This window comes from Taeniopygia guttata, chromosome 9 (assembly GCF_048771995.1).
Source record: "Taeniopygia guttata chromosome 9, bTaeGut7.mat, whole genome shotgun sequence".
Lineage (NCBI taxonomy): Eukaryota > Metazoa > Chordata > Aves > Passeriformes > Estrildidae > Taeniopygia > Taeniopygia guttata.
This window is the reverse complement of record NC_133034.1, coordinates 18,414,877-18,428,667: the sequence shown is the minus strand read 5'-3', so window position 1 is coordinate 18,428,667 and position 13,791 is coordinate 18,414,877. Positions and strand designations below refer to the sequence as shown.

Below are 13,791 nucleotides of genomic sequence, written 5' to 3'. Positions count from 1 at the left end.
TCCAATTAGAAAATATTAATTAAATGCTGATACGTCTTGTGGGAAGCTCTTGATTTTGGCCCACCTGATTTTAAGTTTTAAACATTTTCACTTGGTCAGCATTTCATAATGAATTATATTGTTTTATAAAGAGGAGCACATAATTCTATAGGGGAAAATATATTAAGGATCAAATAATATTTAAGCATGAAACAAATCAGCATCTAACCAGTTTTTGTTTCTTTCAGACAGCCAATTTTCAGAAATTGAGATTACCAGTTCTGGTGCTGTTTAAGGCTGGGGAGAAAATGAAAAATTCTGAAATGTCTGCAAGGCTGGAGAGCAGTTTTCCACCGAGCTCTCCTCAGATGAGATTGCGGAAATTCTCCTGTTTTCTCCTTCCTCCCTGGCTCTGCCACCAGGCAATTCTGTTCACACTGTTCTCCAAGACAAAATGTGAGCCAGGCTGAGATATGTGCTGATGGTGAGTGCCTGCCTTTCTTTCTATTTTTCTTTAAATAAAACAATTTCCTAAGTCTTTGAAATGGGGCTGATAAAAAGCAGCTTTTAAAATGCATTTTAGTAAATAGTTTGAAACCAGACCATAAAGTCTCATAACTGTAGGTTTGCCCTTAATTATACCTCACTGACAGCCCATTTTCCTGCTCCTCTGCAACCAGTCTCCTTTTTCTTTAAGAGCAAAACATATTGTATGCTACTTTTGAAAGATTTGTGGAGTTTCACGCAAATTCGACAAGATCTGTAGGTAAACAGTGTCACCTAGTGGATAACCGGCATCGATTTTCCCAAAGTGTGGAAGAAGTTTAGCTGTGTGGTTTCTCCATTTTGTCCTAGAAGAAATATTACCTCAAATTGGAAGGAACCCTGTGCTGAGAAATGGGATCGCTGCCAAATGGCTGCAAATCCAAAGTGGCAAGATTTGATGGCCAGCACTGAGTGGGACATTTGTCATGAGCATGGGCACAGATCCAGTCCCATCACCAGCCATAAAGGGGAAGAACCAAATCTCCAGCTCAGTGTCTGAAGGGAAAAGGGTATAGCAGTACATCCTGAAATATTTATTTCCTGTATGTGTAAGAGTGTACCGGACTCCACATCATCTCCTGCACCATCATCTGCCCCTCTCCAGGCACAGAAAACAAGAGGATATCAGGAGGAGTCTGCCATGTGATCAGCTGAGGTTTCTGAGCAGTAAAAGTTACAAAAAACCCCCAAAAAACCCCACAAAAACCAAAACTACAAAGTCCTTGGGAGATTTGGCAGAGAGTATTGGAAAGCAGGAAAAAGAGTACAAGCTCCATGGAGAAATCTCTCACCCTGAGAGAGTGGGATACTTTGGGAGTGTGGTGGCAGGTATCTATGAGAAAAGCTTTCTAGAGAAAGCAAGAGCTAAGGTAAGCCATGGAGAGCCTTCTGAGTTAAAAGTAACAGGTTAGAAAATGAGAACACGAGAGCCTCAAACAAGACTAAAGTGGTCTGGAAGGAAGAATATGCTCCTGAAAATTACACTTAGGCTGGATATCCTGAAGACCACTTGCAGCACTTAAGTTTCTAACTAACTTTGCTGTCAGGATCCCTTAGAGTCAAGATGGATTTGAACCAGAGCACTGCGGGAAGAAATAAATATAAACAGAATTGAGACAAAAATGGAAAAGAGCGCTTCAGAGTTAGGGAAATTCCTGAGGGAAAGAAAAAGGTAGAATTCAAGTAGCAAAGGTGAGAACTCATGTAACTTGGTTTCTAAACAAATCAAAGACTGGCATTCAGCTGGCTTTGTGCAGGTGGGGTGGGAAGTGGAGGGTTTATCTTCCACTCTCACTACCCATCCCTGTTCTTCCTCCCCCTGTAACAAACACTGCAGTTTGCTACAATTGCATTTGGGGTTTTTTTCTGAAAATCCCACTGATATCCCACTCCTTTCCTCATATTGGACAAGAATGTGAAGGAGAGCAAAAGTGTGGTGCTAGAGATGTCCCTTCCATGTCCAAGAGGCAGCAGGTGGGAAAATCCAGGTGAAAATTCAGGGTATTATTGGCATCTTCTTAACATAGACACAAGTCATGGAGAAGAGCAGGATTGCTCTATCACTGGACTCCAGCAAGTTGCCTGTGAGCGTTCTCAGACTGAACATTCATAGCCAGGCCTTACATTGATGTGGCTTTGGTAAAAAGCAATAAGCCAGAGCATCCTGAAGAATGTATGGATGCATGTTGGAATTGCAGTTAAAATTATAAATACCTTATTTTCATAGGTCAGGAAGCCTGAGCTCTAGCACTTAATTATCTTCCAAATAAGAGGGAAAAAGTAATTGATTCTTAAGGCAGATTGTTCTGCTAAGCTTGTGTTTCTGCATTTTTGTCATGTGTCAAATGGATGGTCTGTCATTGTTCTCCAAAGGAGGGAAAGTGATTCTCATGTAAAGCCCAGAGGAGCTCTGCTTACAGGCAAGCTGAAATATGCTGCAAGTCAGGACACTTCCTCACCTGAGCATACCCTGTGTTTCCAAAACAAACACTGGCATAACTGTATTTGCTCAGTTTCAAGAAGTTTTCCTCCAAACTATTTCATGTTTATTTTTTATACCAGTGTTCTTGGACCAGTTCCCACTGAATGAAACCATGGAAGGCCCCGTCTTCTACTGGTCCCTACTGTGGGCATTGGCAGGTACAGACTTTGTGACACCACTTTGATTGCTCTGTGCCTCAGTTTACTCCTCCATTAATCTGAGTTCTACACTGACTTTCCCACAGTCCTTTTATTCTTGGTACCTATGAGAAATTCTCTTACCTATCCTCTGTCAGACAGTCAAACCATTACTACATCAGACATATTTATCATATTTATTCATGTATTATGTATATATATTATCCATATATATATATATATCCATATATTATGATAAATATTTATCATTATTCCCTTCTCAGAGAGAAGGTGATAATAATTCCTCTGCTCAATAAACTGAGATGTAATAGCACTGCATGAGGTCAGAATGTTCCCATGTGAGTTACAGGTCCAAAAAATAGTGAGTAAAAAGCTTGACTAGGTCAAGGATCCCACTCCTGGGAACAACAGAAAGAAGAAATAGAAGTAGCACCTGGAAAATGCTGCTCTCATCAAGAGAGGTATCCTCCCCTGCAAATACCTGCTAACTCAAATATTAAACAAATCAAAATTTACTTATTCTGTGGAATCCTCTTTTGCTTCTTTATACCGAAACACTTGCAGAAATTTCACAATAATTTTTTTAAGAAGCTCTTGTTCCACCAGGAAATCATAGTTTCTTTAGCCAAGAACATCTAGTCTCGAGTCTGGGGAGGGCTGGCATTTTCTGCAACAGTGTGCAGCAACAGCCCAAGCATCTTAACATTCCCAGGCTGGAACCATCCCTGCTGTCAGCAAACCCCTTGGAGGCTCTGCTTGTCCCCCTGGCTGTGTGTGCTCCCAAATCCATGTGCTCGGAGGGCACCATGCCAGCCCAGGGTGGGCTGCCAGCTCCCCAAGGTGCAGGTACAGCCTAAGGAGAGCTTTTCCCAGGCAGCCTGCCTGAAGCTGAGAGTGCTGAGCCTGCATGAGAAATTCCCTTCCCCTGTGGCAGCAGCATGCACGAGTGCTCCCAGTTTGGATCCCTTTATACACATGTGCACCAAAAGGTGAGAGAAGACAGCTGTGGGGGCAAACATTGAGCCAAAAAGGCAAACTGCATTGCCCAAGTAAATGAGAAATCTTTGGCAGCCAGGAAAGTATATAGAAATATAATCACATTAACATCCATCCCTCAGGCTGTCCAGGCAAATGAAGATCCAGGGAAAGCAGCATGCTGAGGAAATGGGGAAACTCTGTGTGTGTGCACGTGCACGTGAGATGCTGTATTTTACCCATTTAAATTATCACCACCGTGATCATCTAAAACAAAAATGATAAAGAAAAGCCAAACCCAAGGCTTCCAGTCTCTCTGTCTGCATCCCATCCTTCAAGGTGGGCACTGAATTGTCACATCCCTGAGTGCTGGGGAAATTTGAAGAGCTAATAATTTCCTCTGACTCAAAAGCAAAACAGCAAAGCAAAAACAAAACCCACTCATCATCTTTCTGAAGCTCCCTGTTTAAATCTGCTTTTCAGTTTGTGCAGCACTTCTTTACCTCATAAACTGTTTCTCAGGGTGACTCAGGGCATTGGATGTGTGAGCTTGAGGACCTCAACAAATTAGAAGAGAAGGCCTGGAGAAACTGTGAAGGACTCCATGTTTCCTCAGCTTCCCTCCCAGCTGCCCAGTCAGATTTTTCAGGAGTGCTATGAAATAAGCTTTTTATTTCTATTACTAGTTCACATCCAGTCCTGGAGGAGTTTGTGCCTTACCAGAAGAAAACATCTGGAAGCTGGTTCTCACACAGGGCCCATTTTAAGACTGGGTTGGTTTAAGAGTGGCTATAAACTCCAATTTGCCTTCTTGTTCCTTGGGGTGGCCTAGCAGGGTAGGAAATTAATGAGGCAGCCAGGAAAAGGTGGCACCACTTCTGTATGTGTACAACTTCAGTCTACAATGGTTTCATCCCAGCACCTTTTCCTACAGTAAATCCAGTGAATATTCTGATTCCTGTTCTAAAAGCAGCACTAAATGGGATGGTTTAAGCTGGGAATATTTTCCCAGCTCCTGCAAAGCGTTAGACACACAGCCCTAAAGTGGGCAAAGTGTGTGATTGCCATCGAACTAAGCAGCTGTGTTCAGCTTGTCTTGGATTTCTTTATATGAAACAAGGGATGATTCATAAAAGCAAATGCTGAGGCCACACAGTTTGTCTAGGCTCTAGTCTAACCAGGTGTAATGATTGAGGTTTTGCAGACGAGCTGCAGTTAAGGCAGAAAAATAACAGATCATGGGTCAAATCCATCCCTGAGGTAACTCCAGCATCATCAGTAGGAGTTACCCACGTGTGAATTTGGCCCCATGTTCCTCACTCATACAATAGAGCAAGGTCCCTCCTGCAGCAGAATCAATTGGAAAAAGGAGAAGGGAAAAATGCTTCTTTCTTGACCACATTAAAAATAATCACTTTTTTGTTGCACAATGGGGCAGAGAAAACCAGTCCTAGAAACCAGAGTACAATTTCCTCAGCATGTCACAGGGAGGGAGGGGGGGGGAAATCGGCATAATCAAGAGGTTTCCTTTATCTCTGTTCAGTTCTAAATGATGCAGGGAACAGGGGAAAGCACACCTAGATATCTATATATCTATATCTATCTATATAGATATTTAGATTAATGTTCCCATCTTCCCTCTATCTGTATCTACAATCTATACATAATACATGGATAGCTATAGATAACTACATAGCTTCCACAAACACAGAGGAATTTAGGGGGGGAAAAAAAAGGACTATATTATTTCTGTTGATTGGACTGGATGTTTTAAAATAGTAAAATTAAAAAAATACTAAATATAATGTTTGGTGTCTCAGCTTTTCCTTCCCATTTGGCAGGTCATGTGTGTTTGTGAGCTCTATGGGAATGCAGAAAAGTCATCTGCGGGAGAAAATTGCTATTCACTAAAAATTACTAATCATTCTTTCACACTAAACAAACACCACTGTGAGATTTTTAGTTATACAAAGGTGGATTTTTTTTGTTCTTTCCCCTTTTCCTTCTCTTCTCCAACTAATGATTCAGATGTGCAAAATGCAGGATATGACATCCTACTAAGCATTAGCTGCAGAGTTTTGCAGGTGACAGGATCCAGGTCTGAGTCCAAAATAAAAGCACAATAGCCTGAAAATCATCTACTGCACATTGCTAGTACTTTACAACCTAAATGGCAGGAAAAGCAATTCATACAGTAATAGAATAATCTTTCCAGAAAAATTTGTATTCCAGCCCCAGTGAGGTCCCCTCTGAGCCTGTGGCCCTGGTGCAACTGCCCTCTAGAAGAGCATGTAAACTAATCACATGAGATAGAAAGCTGGAAGAAAAAGATATCACTTGATCTGGAATTCTTACACCTCGGAAACTCAGAGTGCTTGAGATCTCCCTAGTGGAAGTAGAAACTAGACCCACTCCTGCACCCCAGGGTCCCAGCCAGAGGAGTCTGATGTCTCCCATCTCCCCTCTCCCAGCACTACTCCTCTCAGAAGGCCTTTGCTAACACATCCAGAGAATGCAGAACTGTTCTTCTACCCATTGTACTTCAACAAACCCATTCACACCTAAACTTGCTCATTGGTCTTTGCCAAGGATGCTCCTCCACTAATTTCACTGGCTGGAGTCCCTTTTCCTTGGCACAGCAGCAGCGGTGGCAGCGAGAGGCTCCAGGGGCTCATCTCCTTCAGTTCTGCAGGAGGACACCCCACTCCTGCAGCCCTCTGCTCCAGCCTCCTTCATGCCAAGGGGGATAAACAGGAATTGTGACAGCTGGCATCAGTGTTTCCTGTGGAGCTTCCAGAGAAATAGCCCTGCATTCCTGGGCTCACTGGGTATCTGTCTGAAAATGAAGGAGAAGGAATTATTGTCTGTACAAAAAAATATCAGTGGCAGCCCTGCTGTATTTGTGCCATTAATGTATCTTTTTTAAAAAATAAAAATCAGGATGATTACCTCTGCTGACTCTATTTCACGTTGGGCCTCATACACAGGTGAGAACCATCTGCTGACAGGGGTGGTATATATATTTTGTCATTGCTTCAGCTGGAGATTTCCTATCCCATATGGAGTGGCTGGGCCTTCCTCAGGCTCAGTTGCTAAGCCACTGCCCCCAGTGCTGCAGCATTCCTCTTTTCTTCCCCTGAGAGGGAAGAAAATTAAGGTGACAAATTTTCCTTATTTTTAGCCCATGGCCAACAACTTTATTGTGACATGGCTATGGATCCTCCACCTCTGAAGAGGGCTGGTTTAATTTATGTTGACACACTGGGGTTTAATTCTCTGGACTAAATTTATACCCTCTTTGCAACAAATTTTTTATTTCTGTCCTGTTCCCCTCTGGTTCTTTCCTGTGCCTGTGAGCACAGCAAACATCATCTAAAGCAAGCAGAAGCACAATATAATTTTTATCACTGCTCTTAACTAGTCTGAAATTCGTCTTTTTGGGTCAGCTGTGCTCATTCACATTGCAAAACACAAGAGCCCTTCCAGAGCATTTTTACTACACTCATAAAGAAATAATGGAAAACCAAGAATGGTTTCTAGAGAAAGGATAGCATGAAGCATGAGCAAAGTCTGGCTACAGTTCCACTCCTGATCTCTTCTCTGGACAGAACAAAGTAGGACAGTGCACTTAAACACATCTATTTTACAACCAGACTAATGGTTGCTTTGCTGCTGTGATATTAAAATCCTGTCCCTGAGCTGTAGGATTAGCAGCCTGTGGGAAGCACCTCGAGGAGCTCTGCGGCTGCCACAGGAGCACTGCCCGCACCAGGACTGCAAACTGCTCTGCCTGCTGGTTTCTACATCACTGAATGCTTTGCCTTGAAATATTTTGCCTCTAGAGAAGACACACTGGAATTTTCTGAAGCAGAACATGATATTACATAAATCTGATGTTTTGACATACTGATATCTTTAAGCTTGCGGAATTCACTGAATTCCACCCAAGTTTTTCATTTCAATACCTCAGAAGCATCATTTGTCGGTCAGTTTTAGGCTTCTTCAGAAAGATTTATTTTTTTTCCATTGCTCCATTCCCCAGGGGTCCCAATGGAGTTTCCATGGAAGATCCTTAGCATGAGAGGCTGGTGATGACATGGGTTTTGTCAAAAGGGATTATAAGGATCATGCTGTAAAGTTGCTGTTTTGTGGCCAAAACATGCCCTTGCAATTATCCACCAGCAATAGCTCCTGGCATCTGTGGGAGAACACAGCCTTGCAATGAGGTGGGTTAGTACTAATTACAAGATGTTTATTCAATGTAAGTAAAATACACTGTATTTTACTCATTAGCACCCAAAATGGCACATGCAATTGGAGCAACATACTAATCCAAATTGGGGATTACAGCTAAGCAGGGTGCTGAACTGTCTGCAGTTAATTTATAGCTAACCAAGACGCTCATTTACCCTGGTAAGAGCACGCACCCACCAGCAGTGCTGGGAGAGAAGGATTTCATCAGACTTTAAAAAGTATCTTTTCCTGCAGCAAACACATCAACCCAAATAAAGTCAGATACCAAAGGAGAAGACCCAGCCTCTTTATTGGCATTAATGTGTTTGCTATAGGAAGAGATACTTTTTCTTTACCTAGTTAAGGATACAAGGGCCTTTCTCAACCCAGCTTTTCTTCAGGTGATCACCTAATAAGTAAAGTACAGAAAAAATATAGTCTGTTTTCTCATGTCTTGTGTTTGCTGAATTTTTCCCATGTCCATAATCAGGGCTGATCCTCAACTGGTTAATAAGAGATTTATTATGAGATCATAGGCTGGCTTCATAAAACTCACACCCAAGTGAATGGACATTTTTATGACTGATGAAGCTTGAAATGATTAGGAAACAGTGTCAACTCAACCTGAAATGGTTATTATAATCCAAGATTAAAATGTTTTCTCAGCAGTTTGTTCTATTGAAGTTCACGTGTACATTCATCTACCAACCCCTTACTGTGCATTTCACCAAGCTACCTGCAAATCAGATGGAGAGCACTGTGAGCTCGCTGAGCCTTTTAATTGCTCTATTGAAAATTACTGAGGAAGAAGCAGACCAATAGAAAAAGAGGGTGCTGGGCTTATTAACCCACAGGTGAGATCACTTTCTGTGTATCAAGATGGAGGAGAGGCTATAAAAGGAGGAATGGAAGGCATTTTACTCAGAAATGATTGTGAGTAATTTGGGACAAAAAAAAAAAAGAAATTGAGCATTGAAAGTCTTAGAAAGGTAAAAGTTACTGAATGGGATGCATTCACTCACTTGGTTTACAGTTTAAAAAAATGTAGTACCTGTTTGAATTCTTTTGACAATAGTTTTACTTCTCTTGGTCAAAGGCATATTTTTGGAGTAAATCTCATATTCTAGGGAGCTGTGGAGCTTTGTTTTTTGCTTTAGCCTTTAGGGGCCAATGCTGTTCTGGCAGAATAACCTGAGCTTTCTGCTAGATGCCCACCAAGTGACTCTCTTGCTCCTCTCCTCAATGGAGCAGGGTAAGAAAACAAGTGTGAAAAAAGCTTATGGATTAAGATAAAGGCAAGGGGATTACTTGACAATTAGCATCACCGACAAAACAGAAATAATTAGGTTTTGGGGAAAATAATTTAATCTATTTTCAGTTTAAAAACAGAGAAAGAAACTATGAAATTAAAACACCCTCTCCACCTCACCTGTGCTCCCCAGACTCAACCTCACTCCCTCATTCCCAGGTCTTCCATGTCCTCCCCATATTTAGCAAAGGGAGATGGGGAGGGGGAAGTTGTGGTCAGTTGATAACACATTGTCATTGCCACTCCTGCACTGCTCCAGCACGAGCTCCCTCCCATGGTGTGCAGAAACTGCTCCCATGGGGCACCAGTTCTTCAAGAAGCAGCTCCAGCATGGGCTGCAGCTTCTGCAGGGCACAGGCCCCTGCTGCAGGGTGCCTGGCTGTTCCCATGTTGGCCTTCCTGGGCTGCAGGGGAACAACCCACTTGGACATGGCCTTCTCCATGGGCTGCAAGGGAACCTGCTCCAGCTCTTGGAGCACCTCTTCCCCCTCCTTCATCACCGACCTCAGTGCCTGCAGGGCTGTTTCTTCTGCACTTTTTCCTTAGTCCTTTCTCTTGTAGCTGTTGGTCAGTGTTTGTTACTCCTTAGATGTGTTTTCACAAAGGTGCCACCAGCATTGCTGCTGGGCTCAGTTTTGGCTATATCCTTTCTGGAGCTGGCTCTGTCCAGTATTGGGGCAGCTCCTGGCCTCCTGTCACAGGGGTCACCCCTGCAGATCACCTCCCAGTACCACACTGTGCCATACAAACCAAATGTCCTAATTCATTCACTATGGTTTTGTGATTGAGGAGTGGGGAGGAAATTCTGAAGTCATGCACATATCTGTGTTTATGCTTGACTACATTTAGTCTCTTGACTAAACACATGCTCTTGTGCACGCTCTGTATGCTCGTTTTATCAGCTGTTTCTTCCTATTAGGTGTTCATGCTAACAGGTATTGCTATGCAGTGAAATCTCATCATAGTGTTCTGAGCTTTTTATGTGGCTGGTCACTGTGCCCTAACCCTAGATGTATGCACTGAATAACCACATTGTTCATTTATAATGTCCTTGGCTTTTCTATAGCCTTGTCCCTATGATATGACTTGTGGACACAGTGGGCTGGATTGAAGACAGTGAAGTTAAAAGTGGTGATGTATGCAGCTATGTAACTGTGAGGAGAAATGTATTGATTCCCCATACCTCCTTTTCTAACCTGCTGTAAGGTGTTTCATCATGTAGGACATCATGGAGATCTTATATTTGTTACTTAACATACATTGAAAGGTCTGACTTCTCTTCCTTGCTGGCTTTCTGAATGGGAAAAGCTGTTGTTAACATGTCTTGTGTGTCAGAGATCAGGCTGCTCATGATAGCTCATGAAGCTTTGAACGTATATAGTAATAGAGAGGAATGGCAAACTGTTATATTAATGTAGCTGAAGCACAAAAAGTGAAACTATTGACCTTGCCAGCTCTGCATTTGGGGCAAATGTTACTGCAGTGAACAGAGTAACTTTAGATGATGTTAAACAGAAGTTGTTTTGAATTTTGGTTTGTGTATTTATCTCTGGTATAGATAAATGTGAATGCCTGAGAAGGGCTGAGCAAAGTGCTAAAGATAGTTGCAATTTTGCACATGTCAAAATTAATTTTTGTGAAAACTTTATTTGTAGACAAAGAGGCCAGTAATGAAAGAGAAACAAAAATTATTTCCATGGATTCCTAAGTCACTGATAAAGTATTTGTTAATCAACTTCCTTTTCTGAAATAATGCCCTTTTAAATCAACAAAAAAAAAAGCCTTTGCTATTCCTCTTGCCTGGCATGGAATTGGTATTCCCCAGATGGAACCAGCAGGTATCCAATTCAGCACAGCTCCTGACCTTCCTCAGAGAAAAGATCCTAAGACTTACAGTGGCTGCTACCTGGAGCATATAAAAGACACTGCAAAAACATATGTCAAGAGATATTTATAAGATTGTGTTGAGAGGTGTGTATGAGTTACATGGAGAAGCAAGGTGTTTAGCTGTTTTCCATTCCTTTCACCCAAATCCAGTATCAAAATCAGCCTTGCAGGGCAGCATACAGGAAGATATAGCTTATCAATAGGCTGCTTCCCAGAGGTGCTGTGTGCCTGCCCAAAGCCCCTACTTCATGGAAGTAACTCCTGCCGCACAGCTGATTTACATGGCCTTCCCATGTGTGCAGCATCACATTTGCTGAAGCAGCTGCTTCCCCAGCAGGGAATGAAGATACTGGGGGACAGAGGTGCCCAGACCCCACACTTGGCCAGCCAGCTGTGGGTTTGTGTGGCTTGCATTGCTTGGGGCAGCCCAGAAACACTGTCCCTGCCTCTTCCACAAGGGAAAGGCTGTGCAGCTGAGCCCTGTGCTGTGTCCCAGGCCAAGAGTCTCAAGCAGTCTCGGCTCAGCCCCTGGCACACGGGCTCCTCGGCACAGGGAGCGTTCCGGGGAAGCCCGAGCCGTGGCCATTAGTGCTGTGCTGACAGCAGCCTCTGTGGATAACGAGAAGCCCTTCTGCCTCACTGCTATTAAACTGCTGCCTTTTCACGAGAGGAATCCTGAATCTTTCCTCAAACCTAAACAAAAAAGTCAGTCTTTTATTCGTTTCATCATTATCTAGGGCTGCCACATTCAAATGATGCTCCAGCAGTCCCTTCATTTCCGAGTGCACACGTTGAGAAGGGATTGGAAGCCTTTTGATTAAGAATAAGAGGTGATGACACTACAACCAGTGCAGGGTTGTCATCATTACCATGTACCTGCACTTCCACAGAGCTCTCGCTCTGGGTTGCCTCTGATATAAAGCTGCTGTACTCTGTGCCCTAATTGAATGGAACTATTTTATAAACACGCATTCCCTGAATCCCAGAAAAGATCCTTTTAGAGGGGAAGATATGGGGAGGGTGGTGGGGAGGTGAGGAGCTAGATGGGCTCAGTTCCTGGCAGACCAATTTTGTCTGTGAGAGAGATTTCTTTGTTCTCTGCAAAACTGCTTGTCGTCTACGAGCAGATATCGTGGGGTTTTATTCCCCTGCAAGTCAAATGAATGATCTGACCACCCACTTTTAATCCTGTGATTTTCTGCTTTTGGCCTGGATTACAAGTCACCTATGGCCACCTTTAGAGCGTAACAGGCTCTAAGTTTACACAAGGTACCTAAGAGAAAAACAACCCTTCCTCCCTGGCCATGTTTAACTGTTCATATCTGATAATTTAACTGAGTGGCTTGGTCACAGTAATGACCTTTTGGTAGCAGCACAGGGAGGAAACCTGCTGTCCACCCACCAGGATGCTCTCGTGTGTCTCGTGAGATTGTATTCATGTTGCATCCTAAACCCACACTGCTGATCGTGGGAGTGACACTCTGCAGAGACTTGTTAAGCAGTGTCCCTCTTTTCAAGCCCTCTGTGCTCACACTCTGGAATACCCACTGGTGATTTACTGTTTTCCAGGTTAGCTTTCAAGTGCTGATTTTGACCCATATTCCTGTCCTGGCTATTTCTCTGTTACTGTGTGACACAACTGCAGCTGTAGCAGGTACAAGTGCTGTACCTGAGCTTCGAAGGATGCTGGGCCAGTGCATTGGTGCAAACTTGTCCCCCAGTTGCAGTTCAATAGTTAAACTAATTCTCTGCTATCTGTGTGTTTAAAGGTGAAATGCTTTTATTGTTAAACAAGCTTTCCCTGGAGCCTACGTTTTAGTCAGAATACTCTAAAACTGCTGTATGGAATTATATTAATGGACAACAAAATTACAGCCAATTTCTGGTACTATTTCAATAGCTGTGTATGAAATTTACTGCATAAGGGATGTTGAGTTAAAAGTGGTCAGAGGAGCTACTTTTATCTTGGCTTACATATAGCATTACATTTACACCTGAACACAGGGTGAATTATCATCCAGAGGAGTTGAGAAGGAATCTCTTTTCTCTGGGAATGGCAATTATATTTGATTAGGTACATGGGAGCTTTTTCCTCTCCTGGCCAAGGAGCTGAGGGCAGTGCTTTGAAGACACCCAGCCTCATGATCAAGGTGTAAAGCATAATGACAAATGTGAAGTTCCTGCAGGGTCAGAGTCAGCTACAATAGTTCAGGGGAGAGGGCATCGGACTGGGACTTAAGAGGCTTGACTTGACTGCCCTGTTCTTCCACTGGGCTGCAGGACAAATCACTTCCTTTCTGTGCCACAGTTTCCTTATCTGTGAAATGGTGGTAATGAGCCTTTCTTCTTCATTTCTCTTTGTAATCGCTCCAAGAGCTGCAGGTAAAACATGCTATACAAGCACTTGGTATTACTGTGTTTGATTTGGGGGATTTTTCTGTGTGATATCCTAGCGCAAGCAGTTGTTCCAGATTTGCACACATGAGCTCAAGGACTGTGGTGTTTGTCATCCTGCTGTTAACAGCTCTTCCCTGAAATCATTTGGATGTAAAGGTAGTACCCTGGGTTTGTTTTTGTTAGGATATCTGCAGCCTGCAATCTTAGTGCAACAGGATTTGTTAGTGAAGCATAGCCCTCAAACAAAAGCACCCAGAGGATGTGCCTTGTCAGATGCTCTCCTTTGCACAAGGAACCCCCAGATCCTTTTGCCTCTGGTATCTGCT

The 13,791-nt window shown here is 43.0% G+C and overlaps 1 long non-coding RNA gene across 1 annotated transcript in view; it reads left to right on the top strand.

Annotated features, from left to right (window-relative positions):
* LOC121470453 (uncharacterized) overlaps window positions 1-6,584 on the top strand; it is a 76,018-nt gene extending 69,434 nt beyond the window's left edge. Inside the window, exons 7-9 of the long non-coding RNA XR_012057429.1 lie at window positions 228-463; window positions 2,587-2,664; window positions 6,229-6,584. This is a non-coding gene — a long non-coding RNA (uncharacterized lncRNA). The remainder of the gene's footprint in view (window positions 1-227; window positions 464-2,586; window positions 2,665-6,228) is intronic.
* The last annotated feature ends 7,207 nt before the right edge of the window (window positions 6,585-13,791 follow it).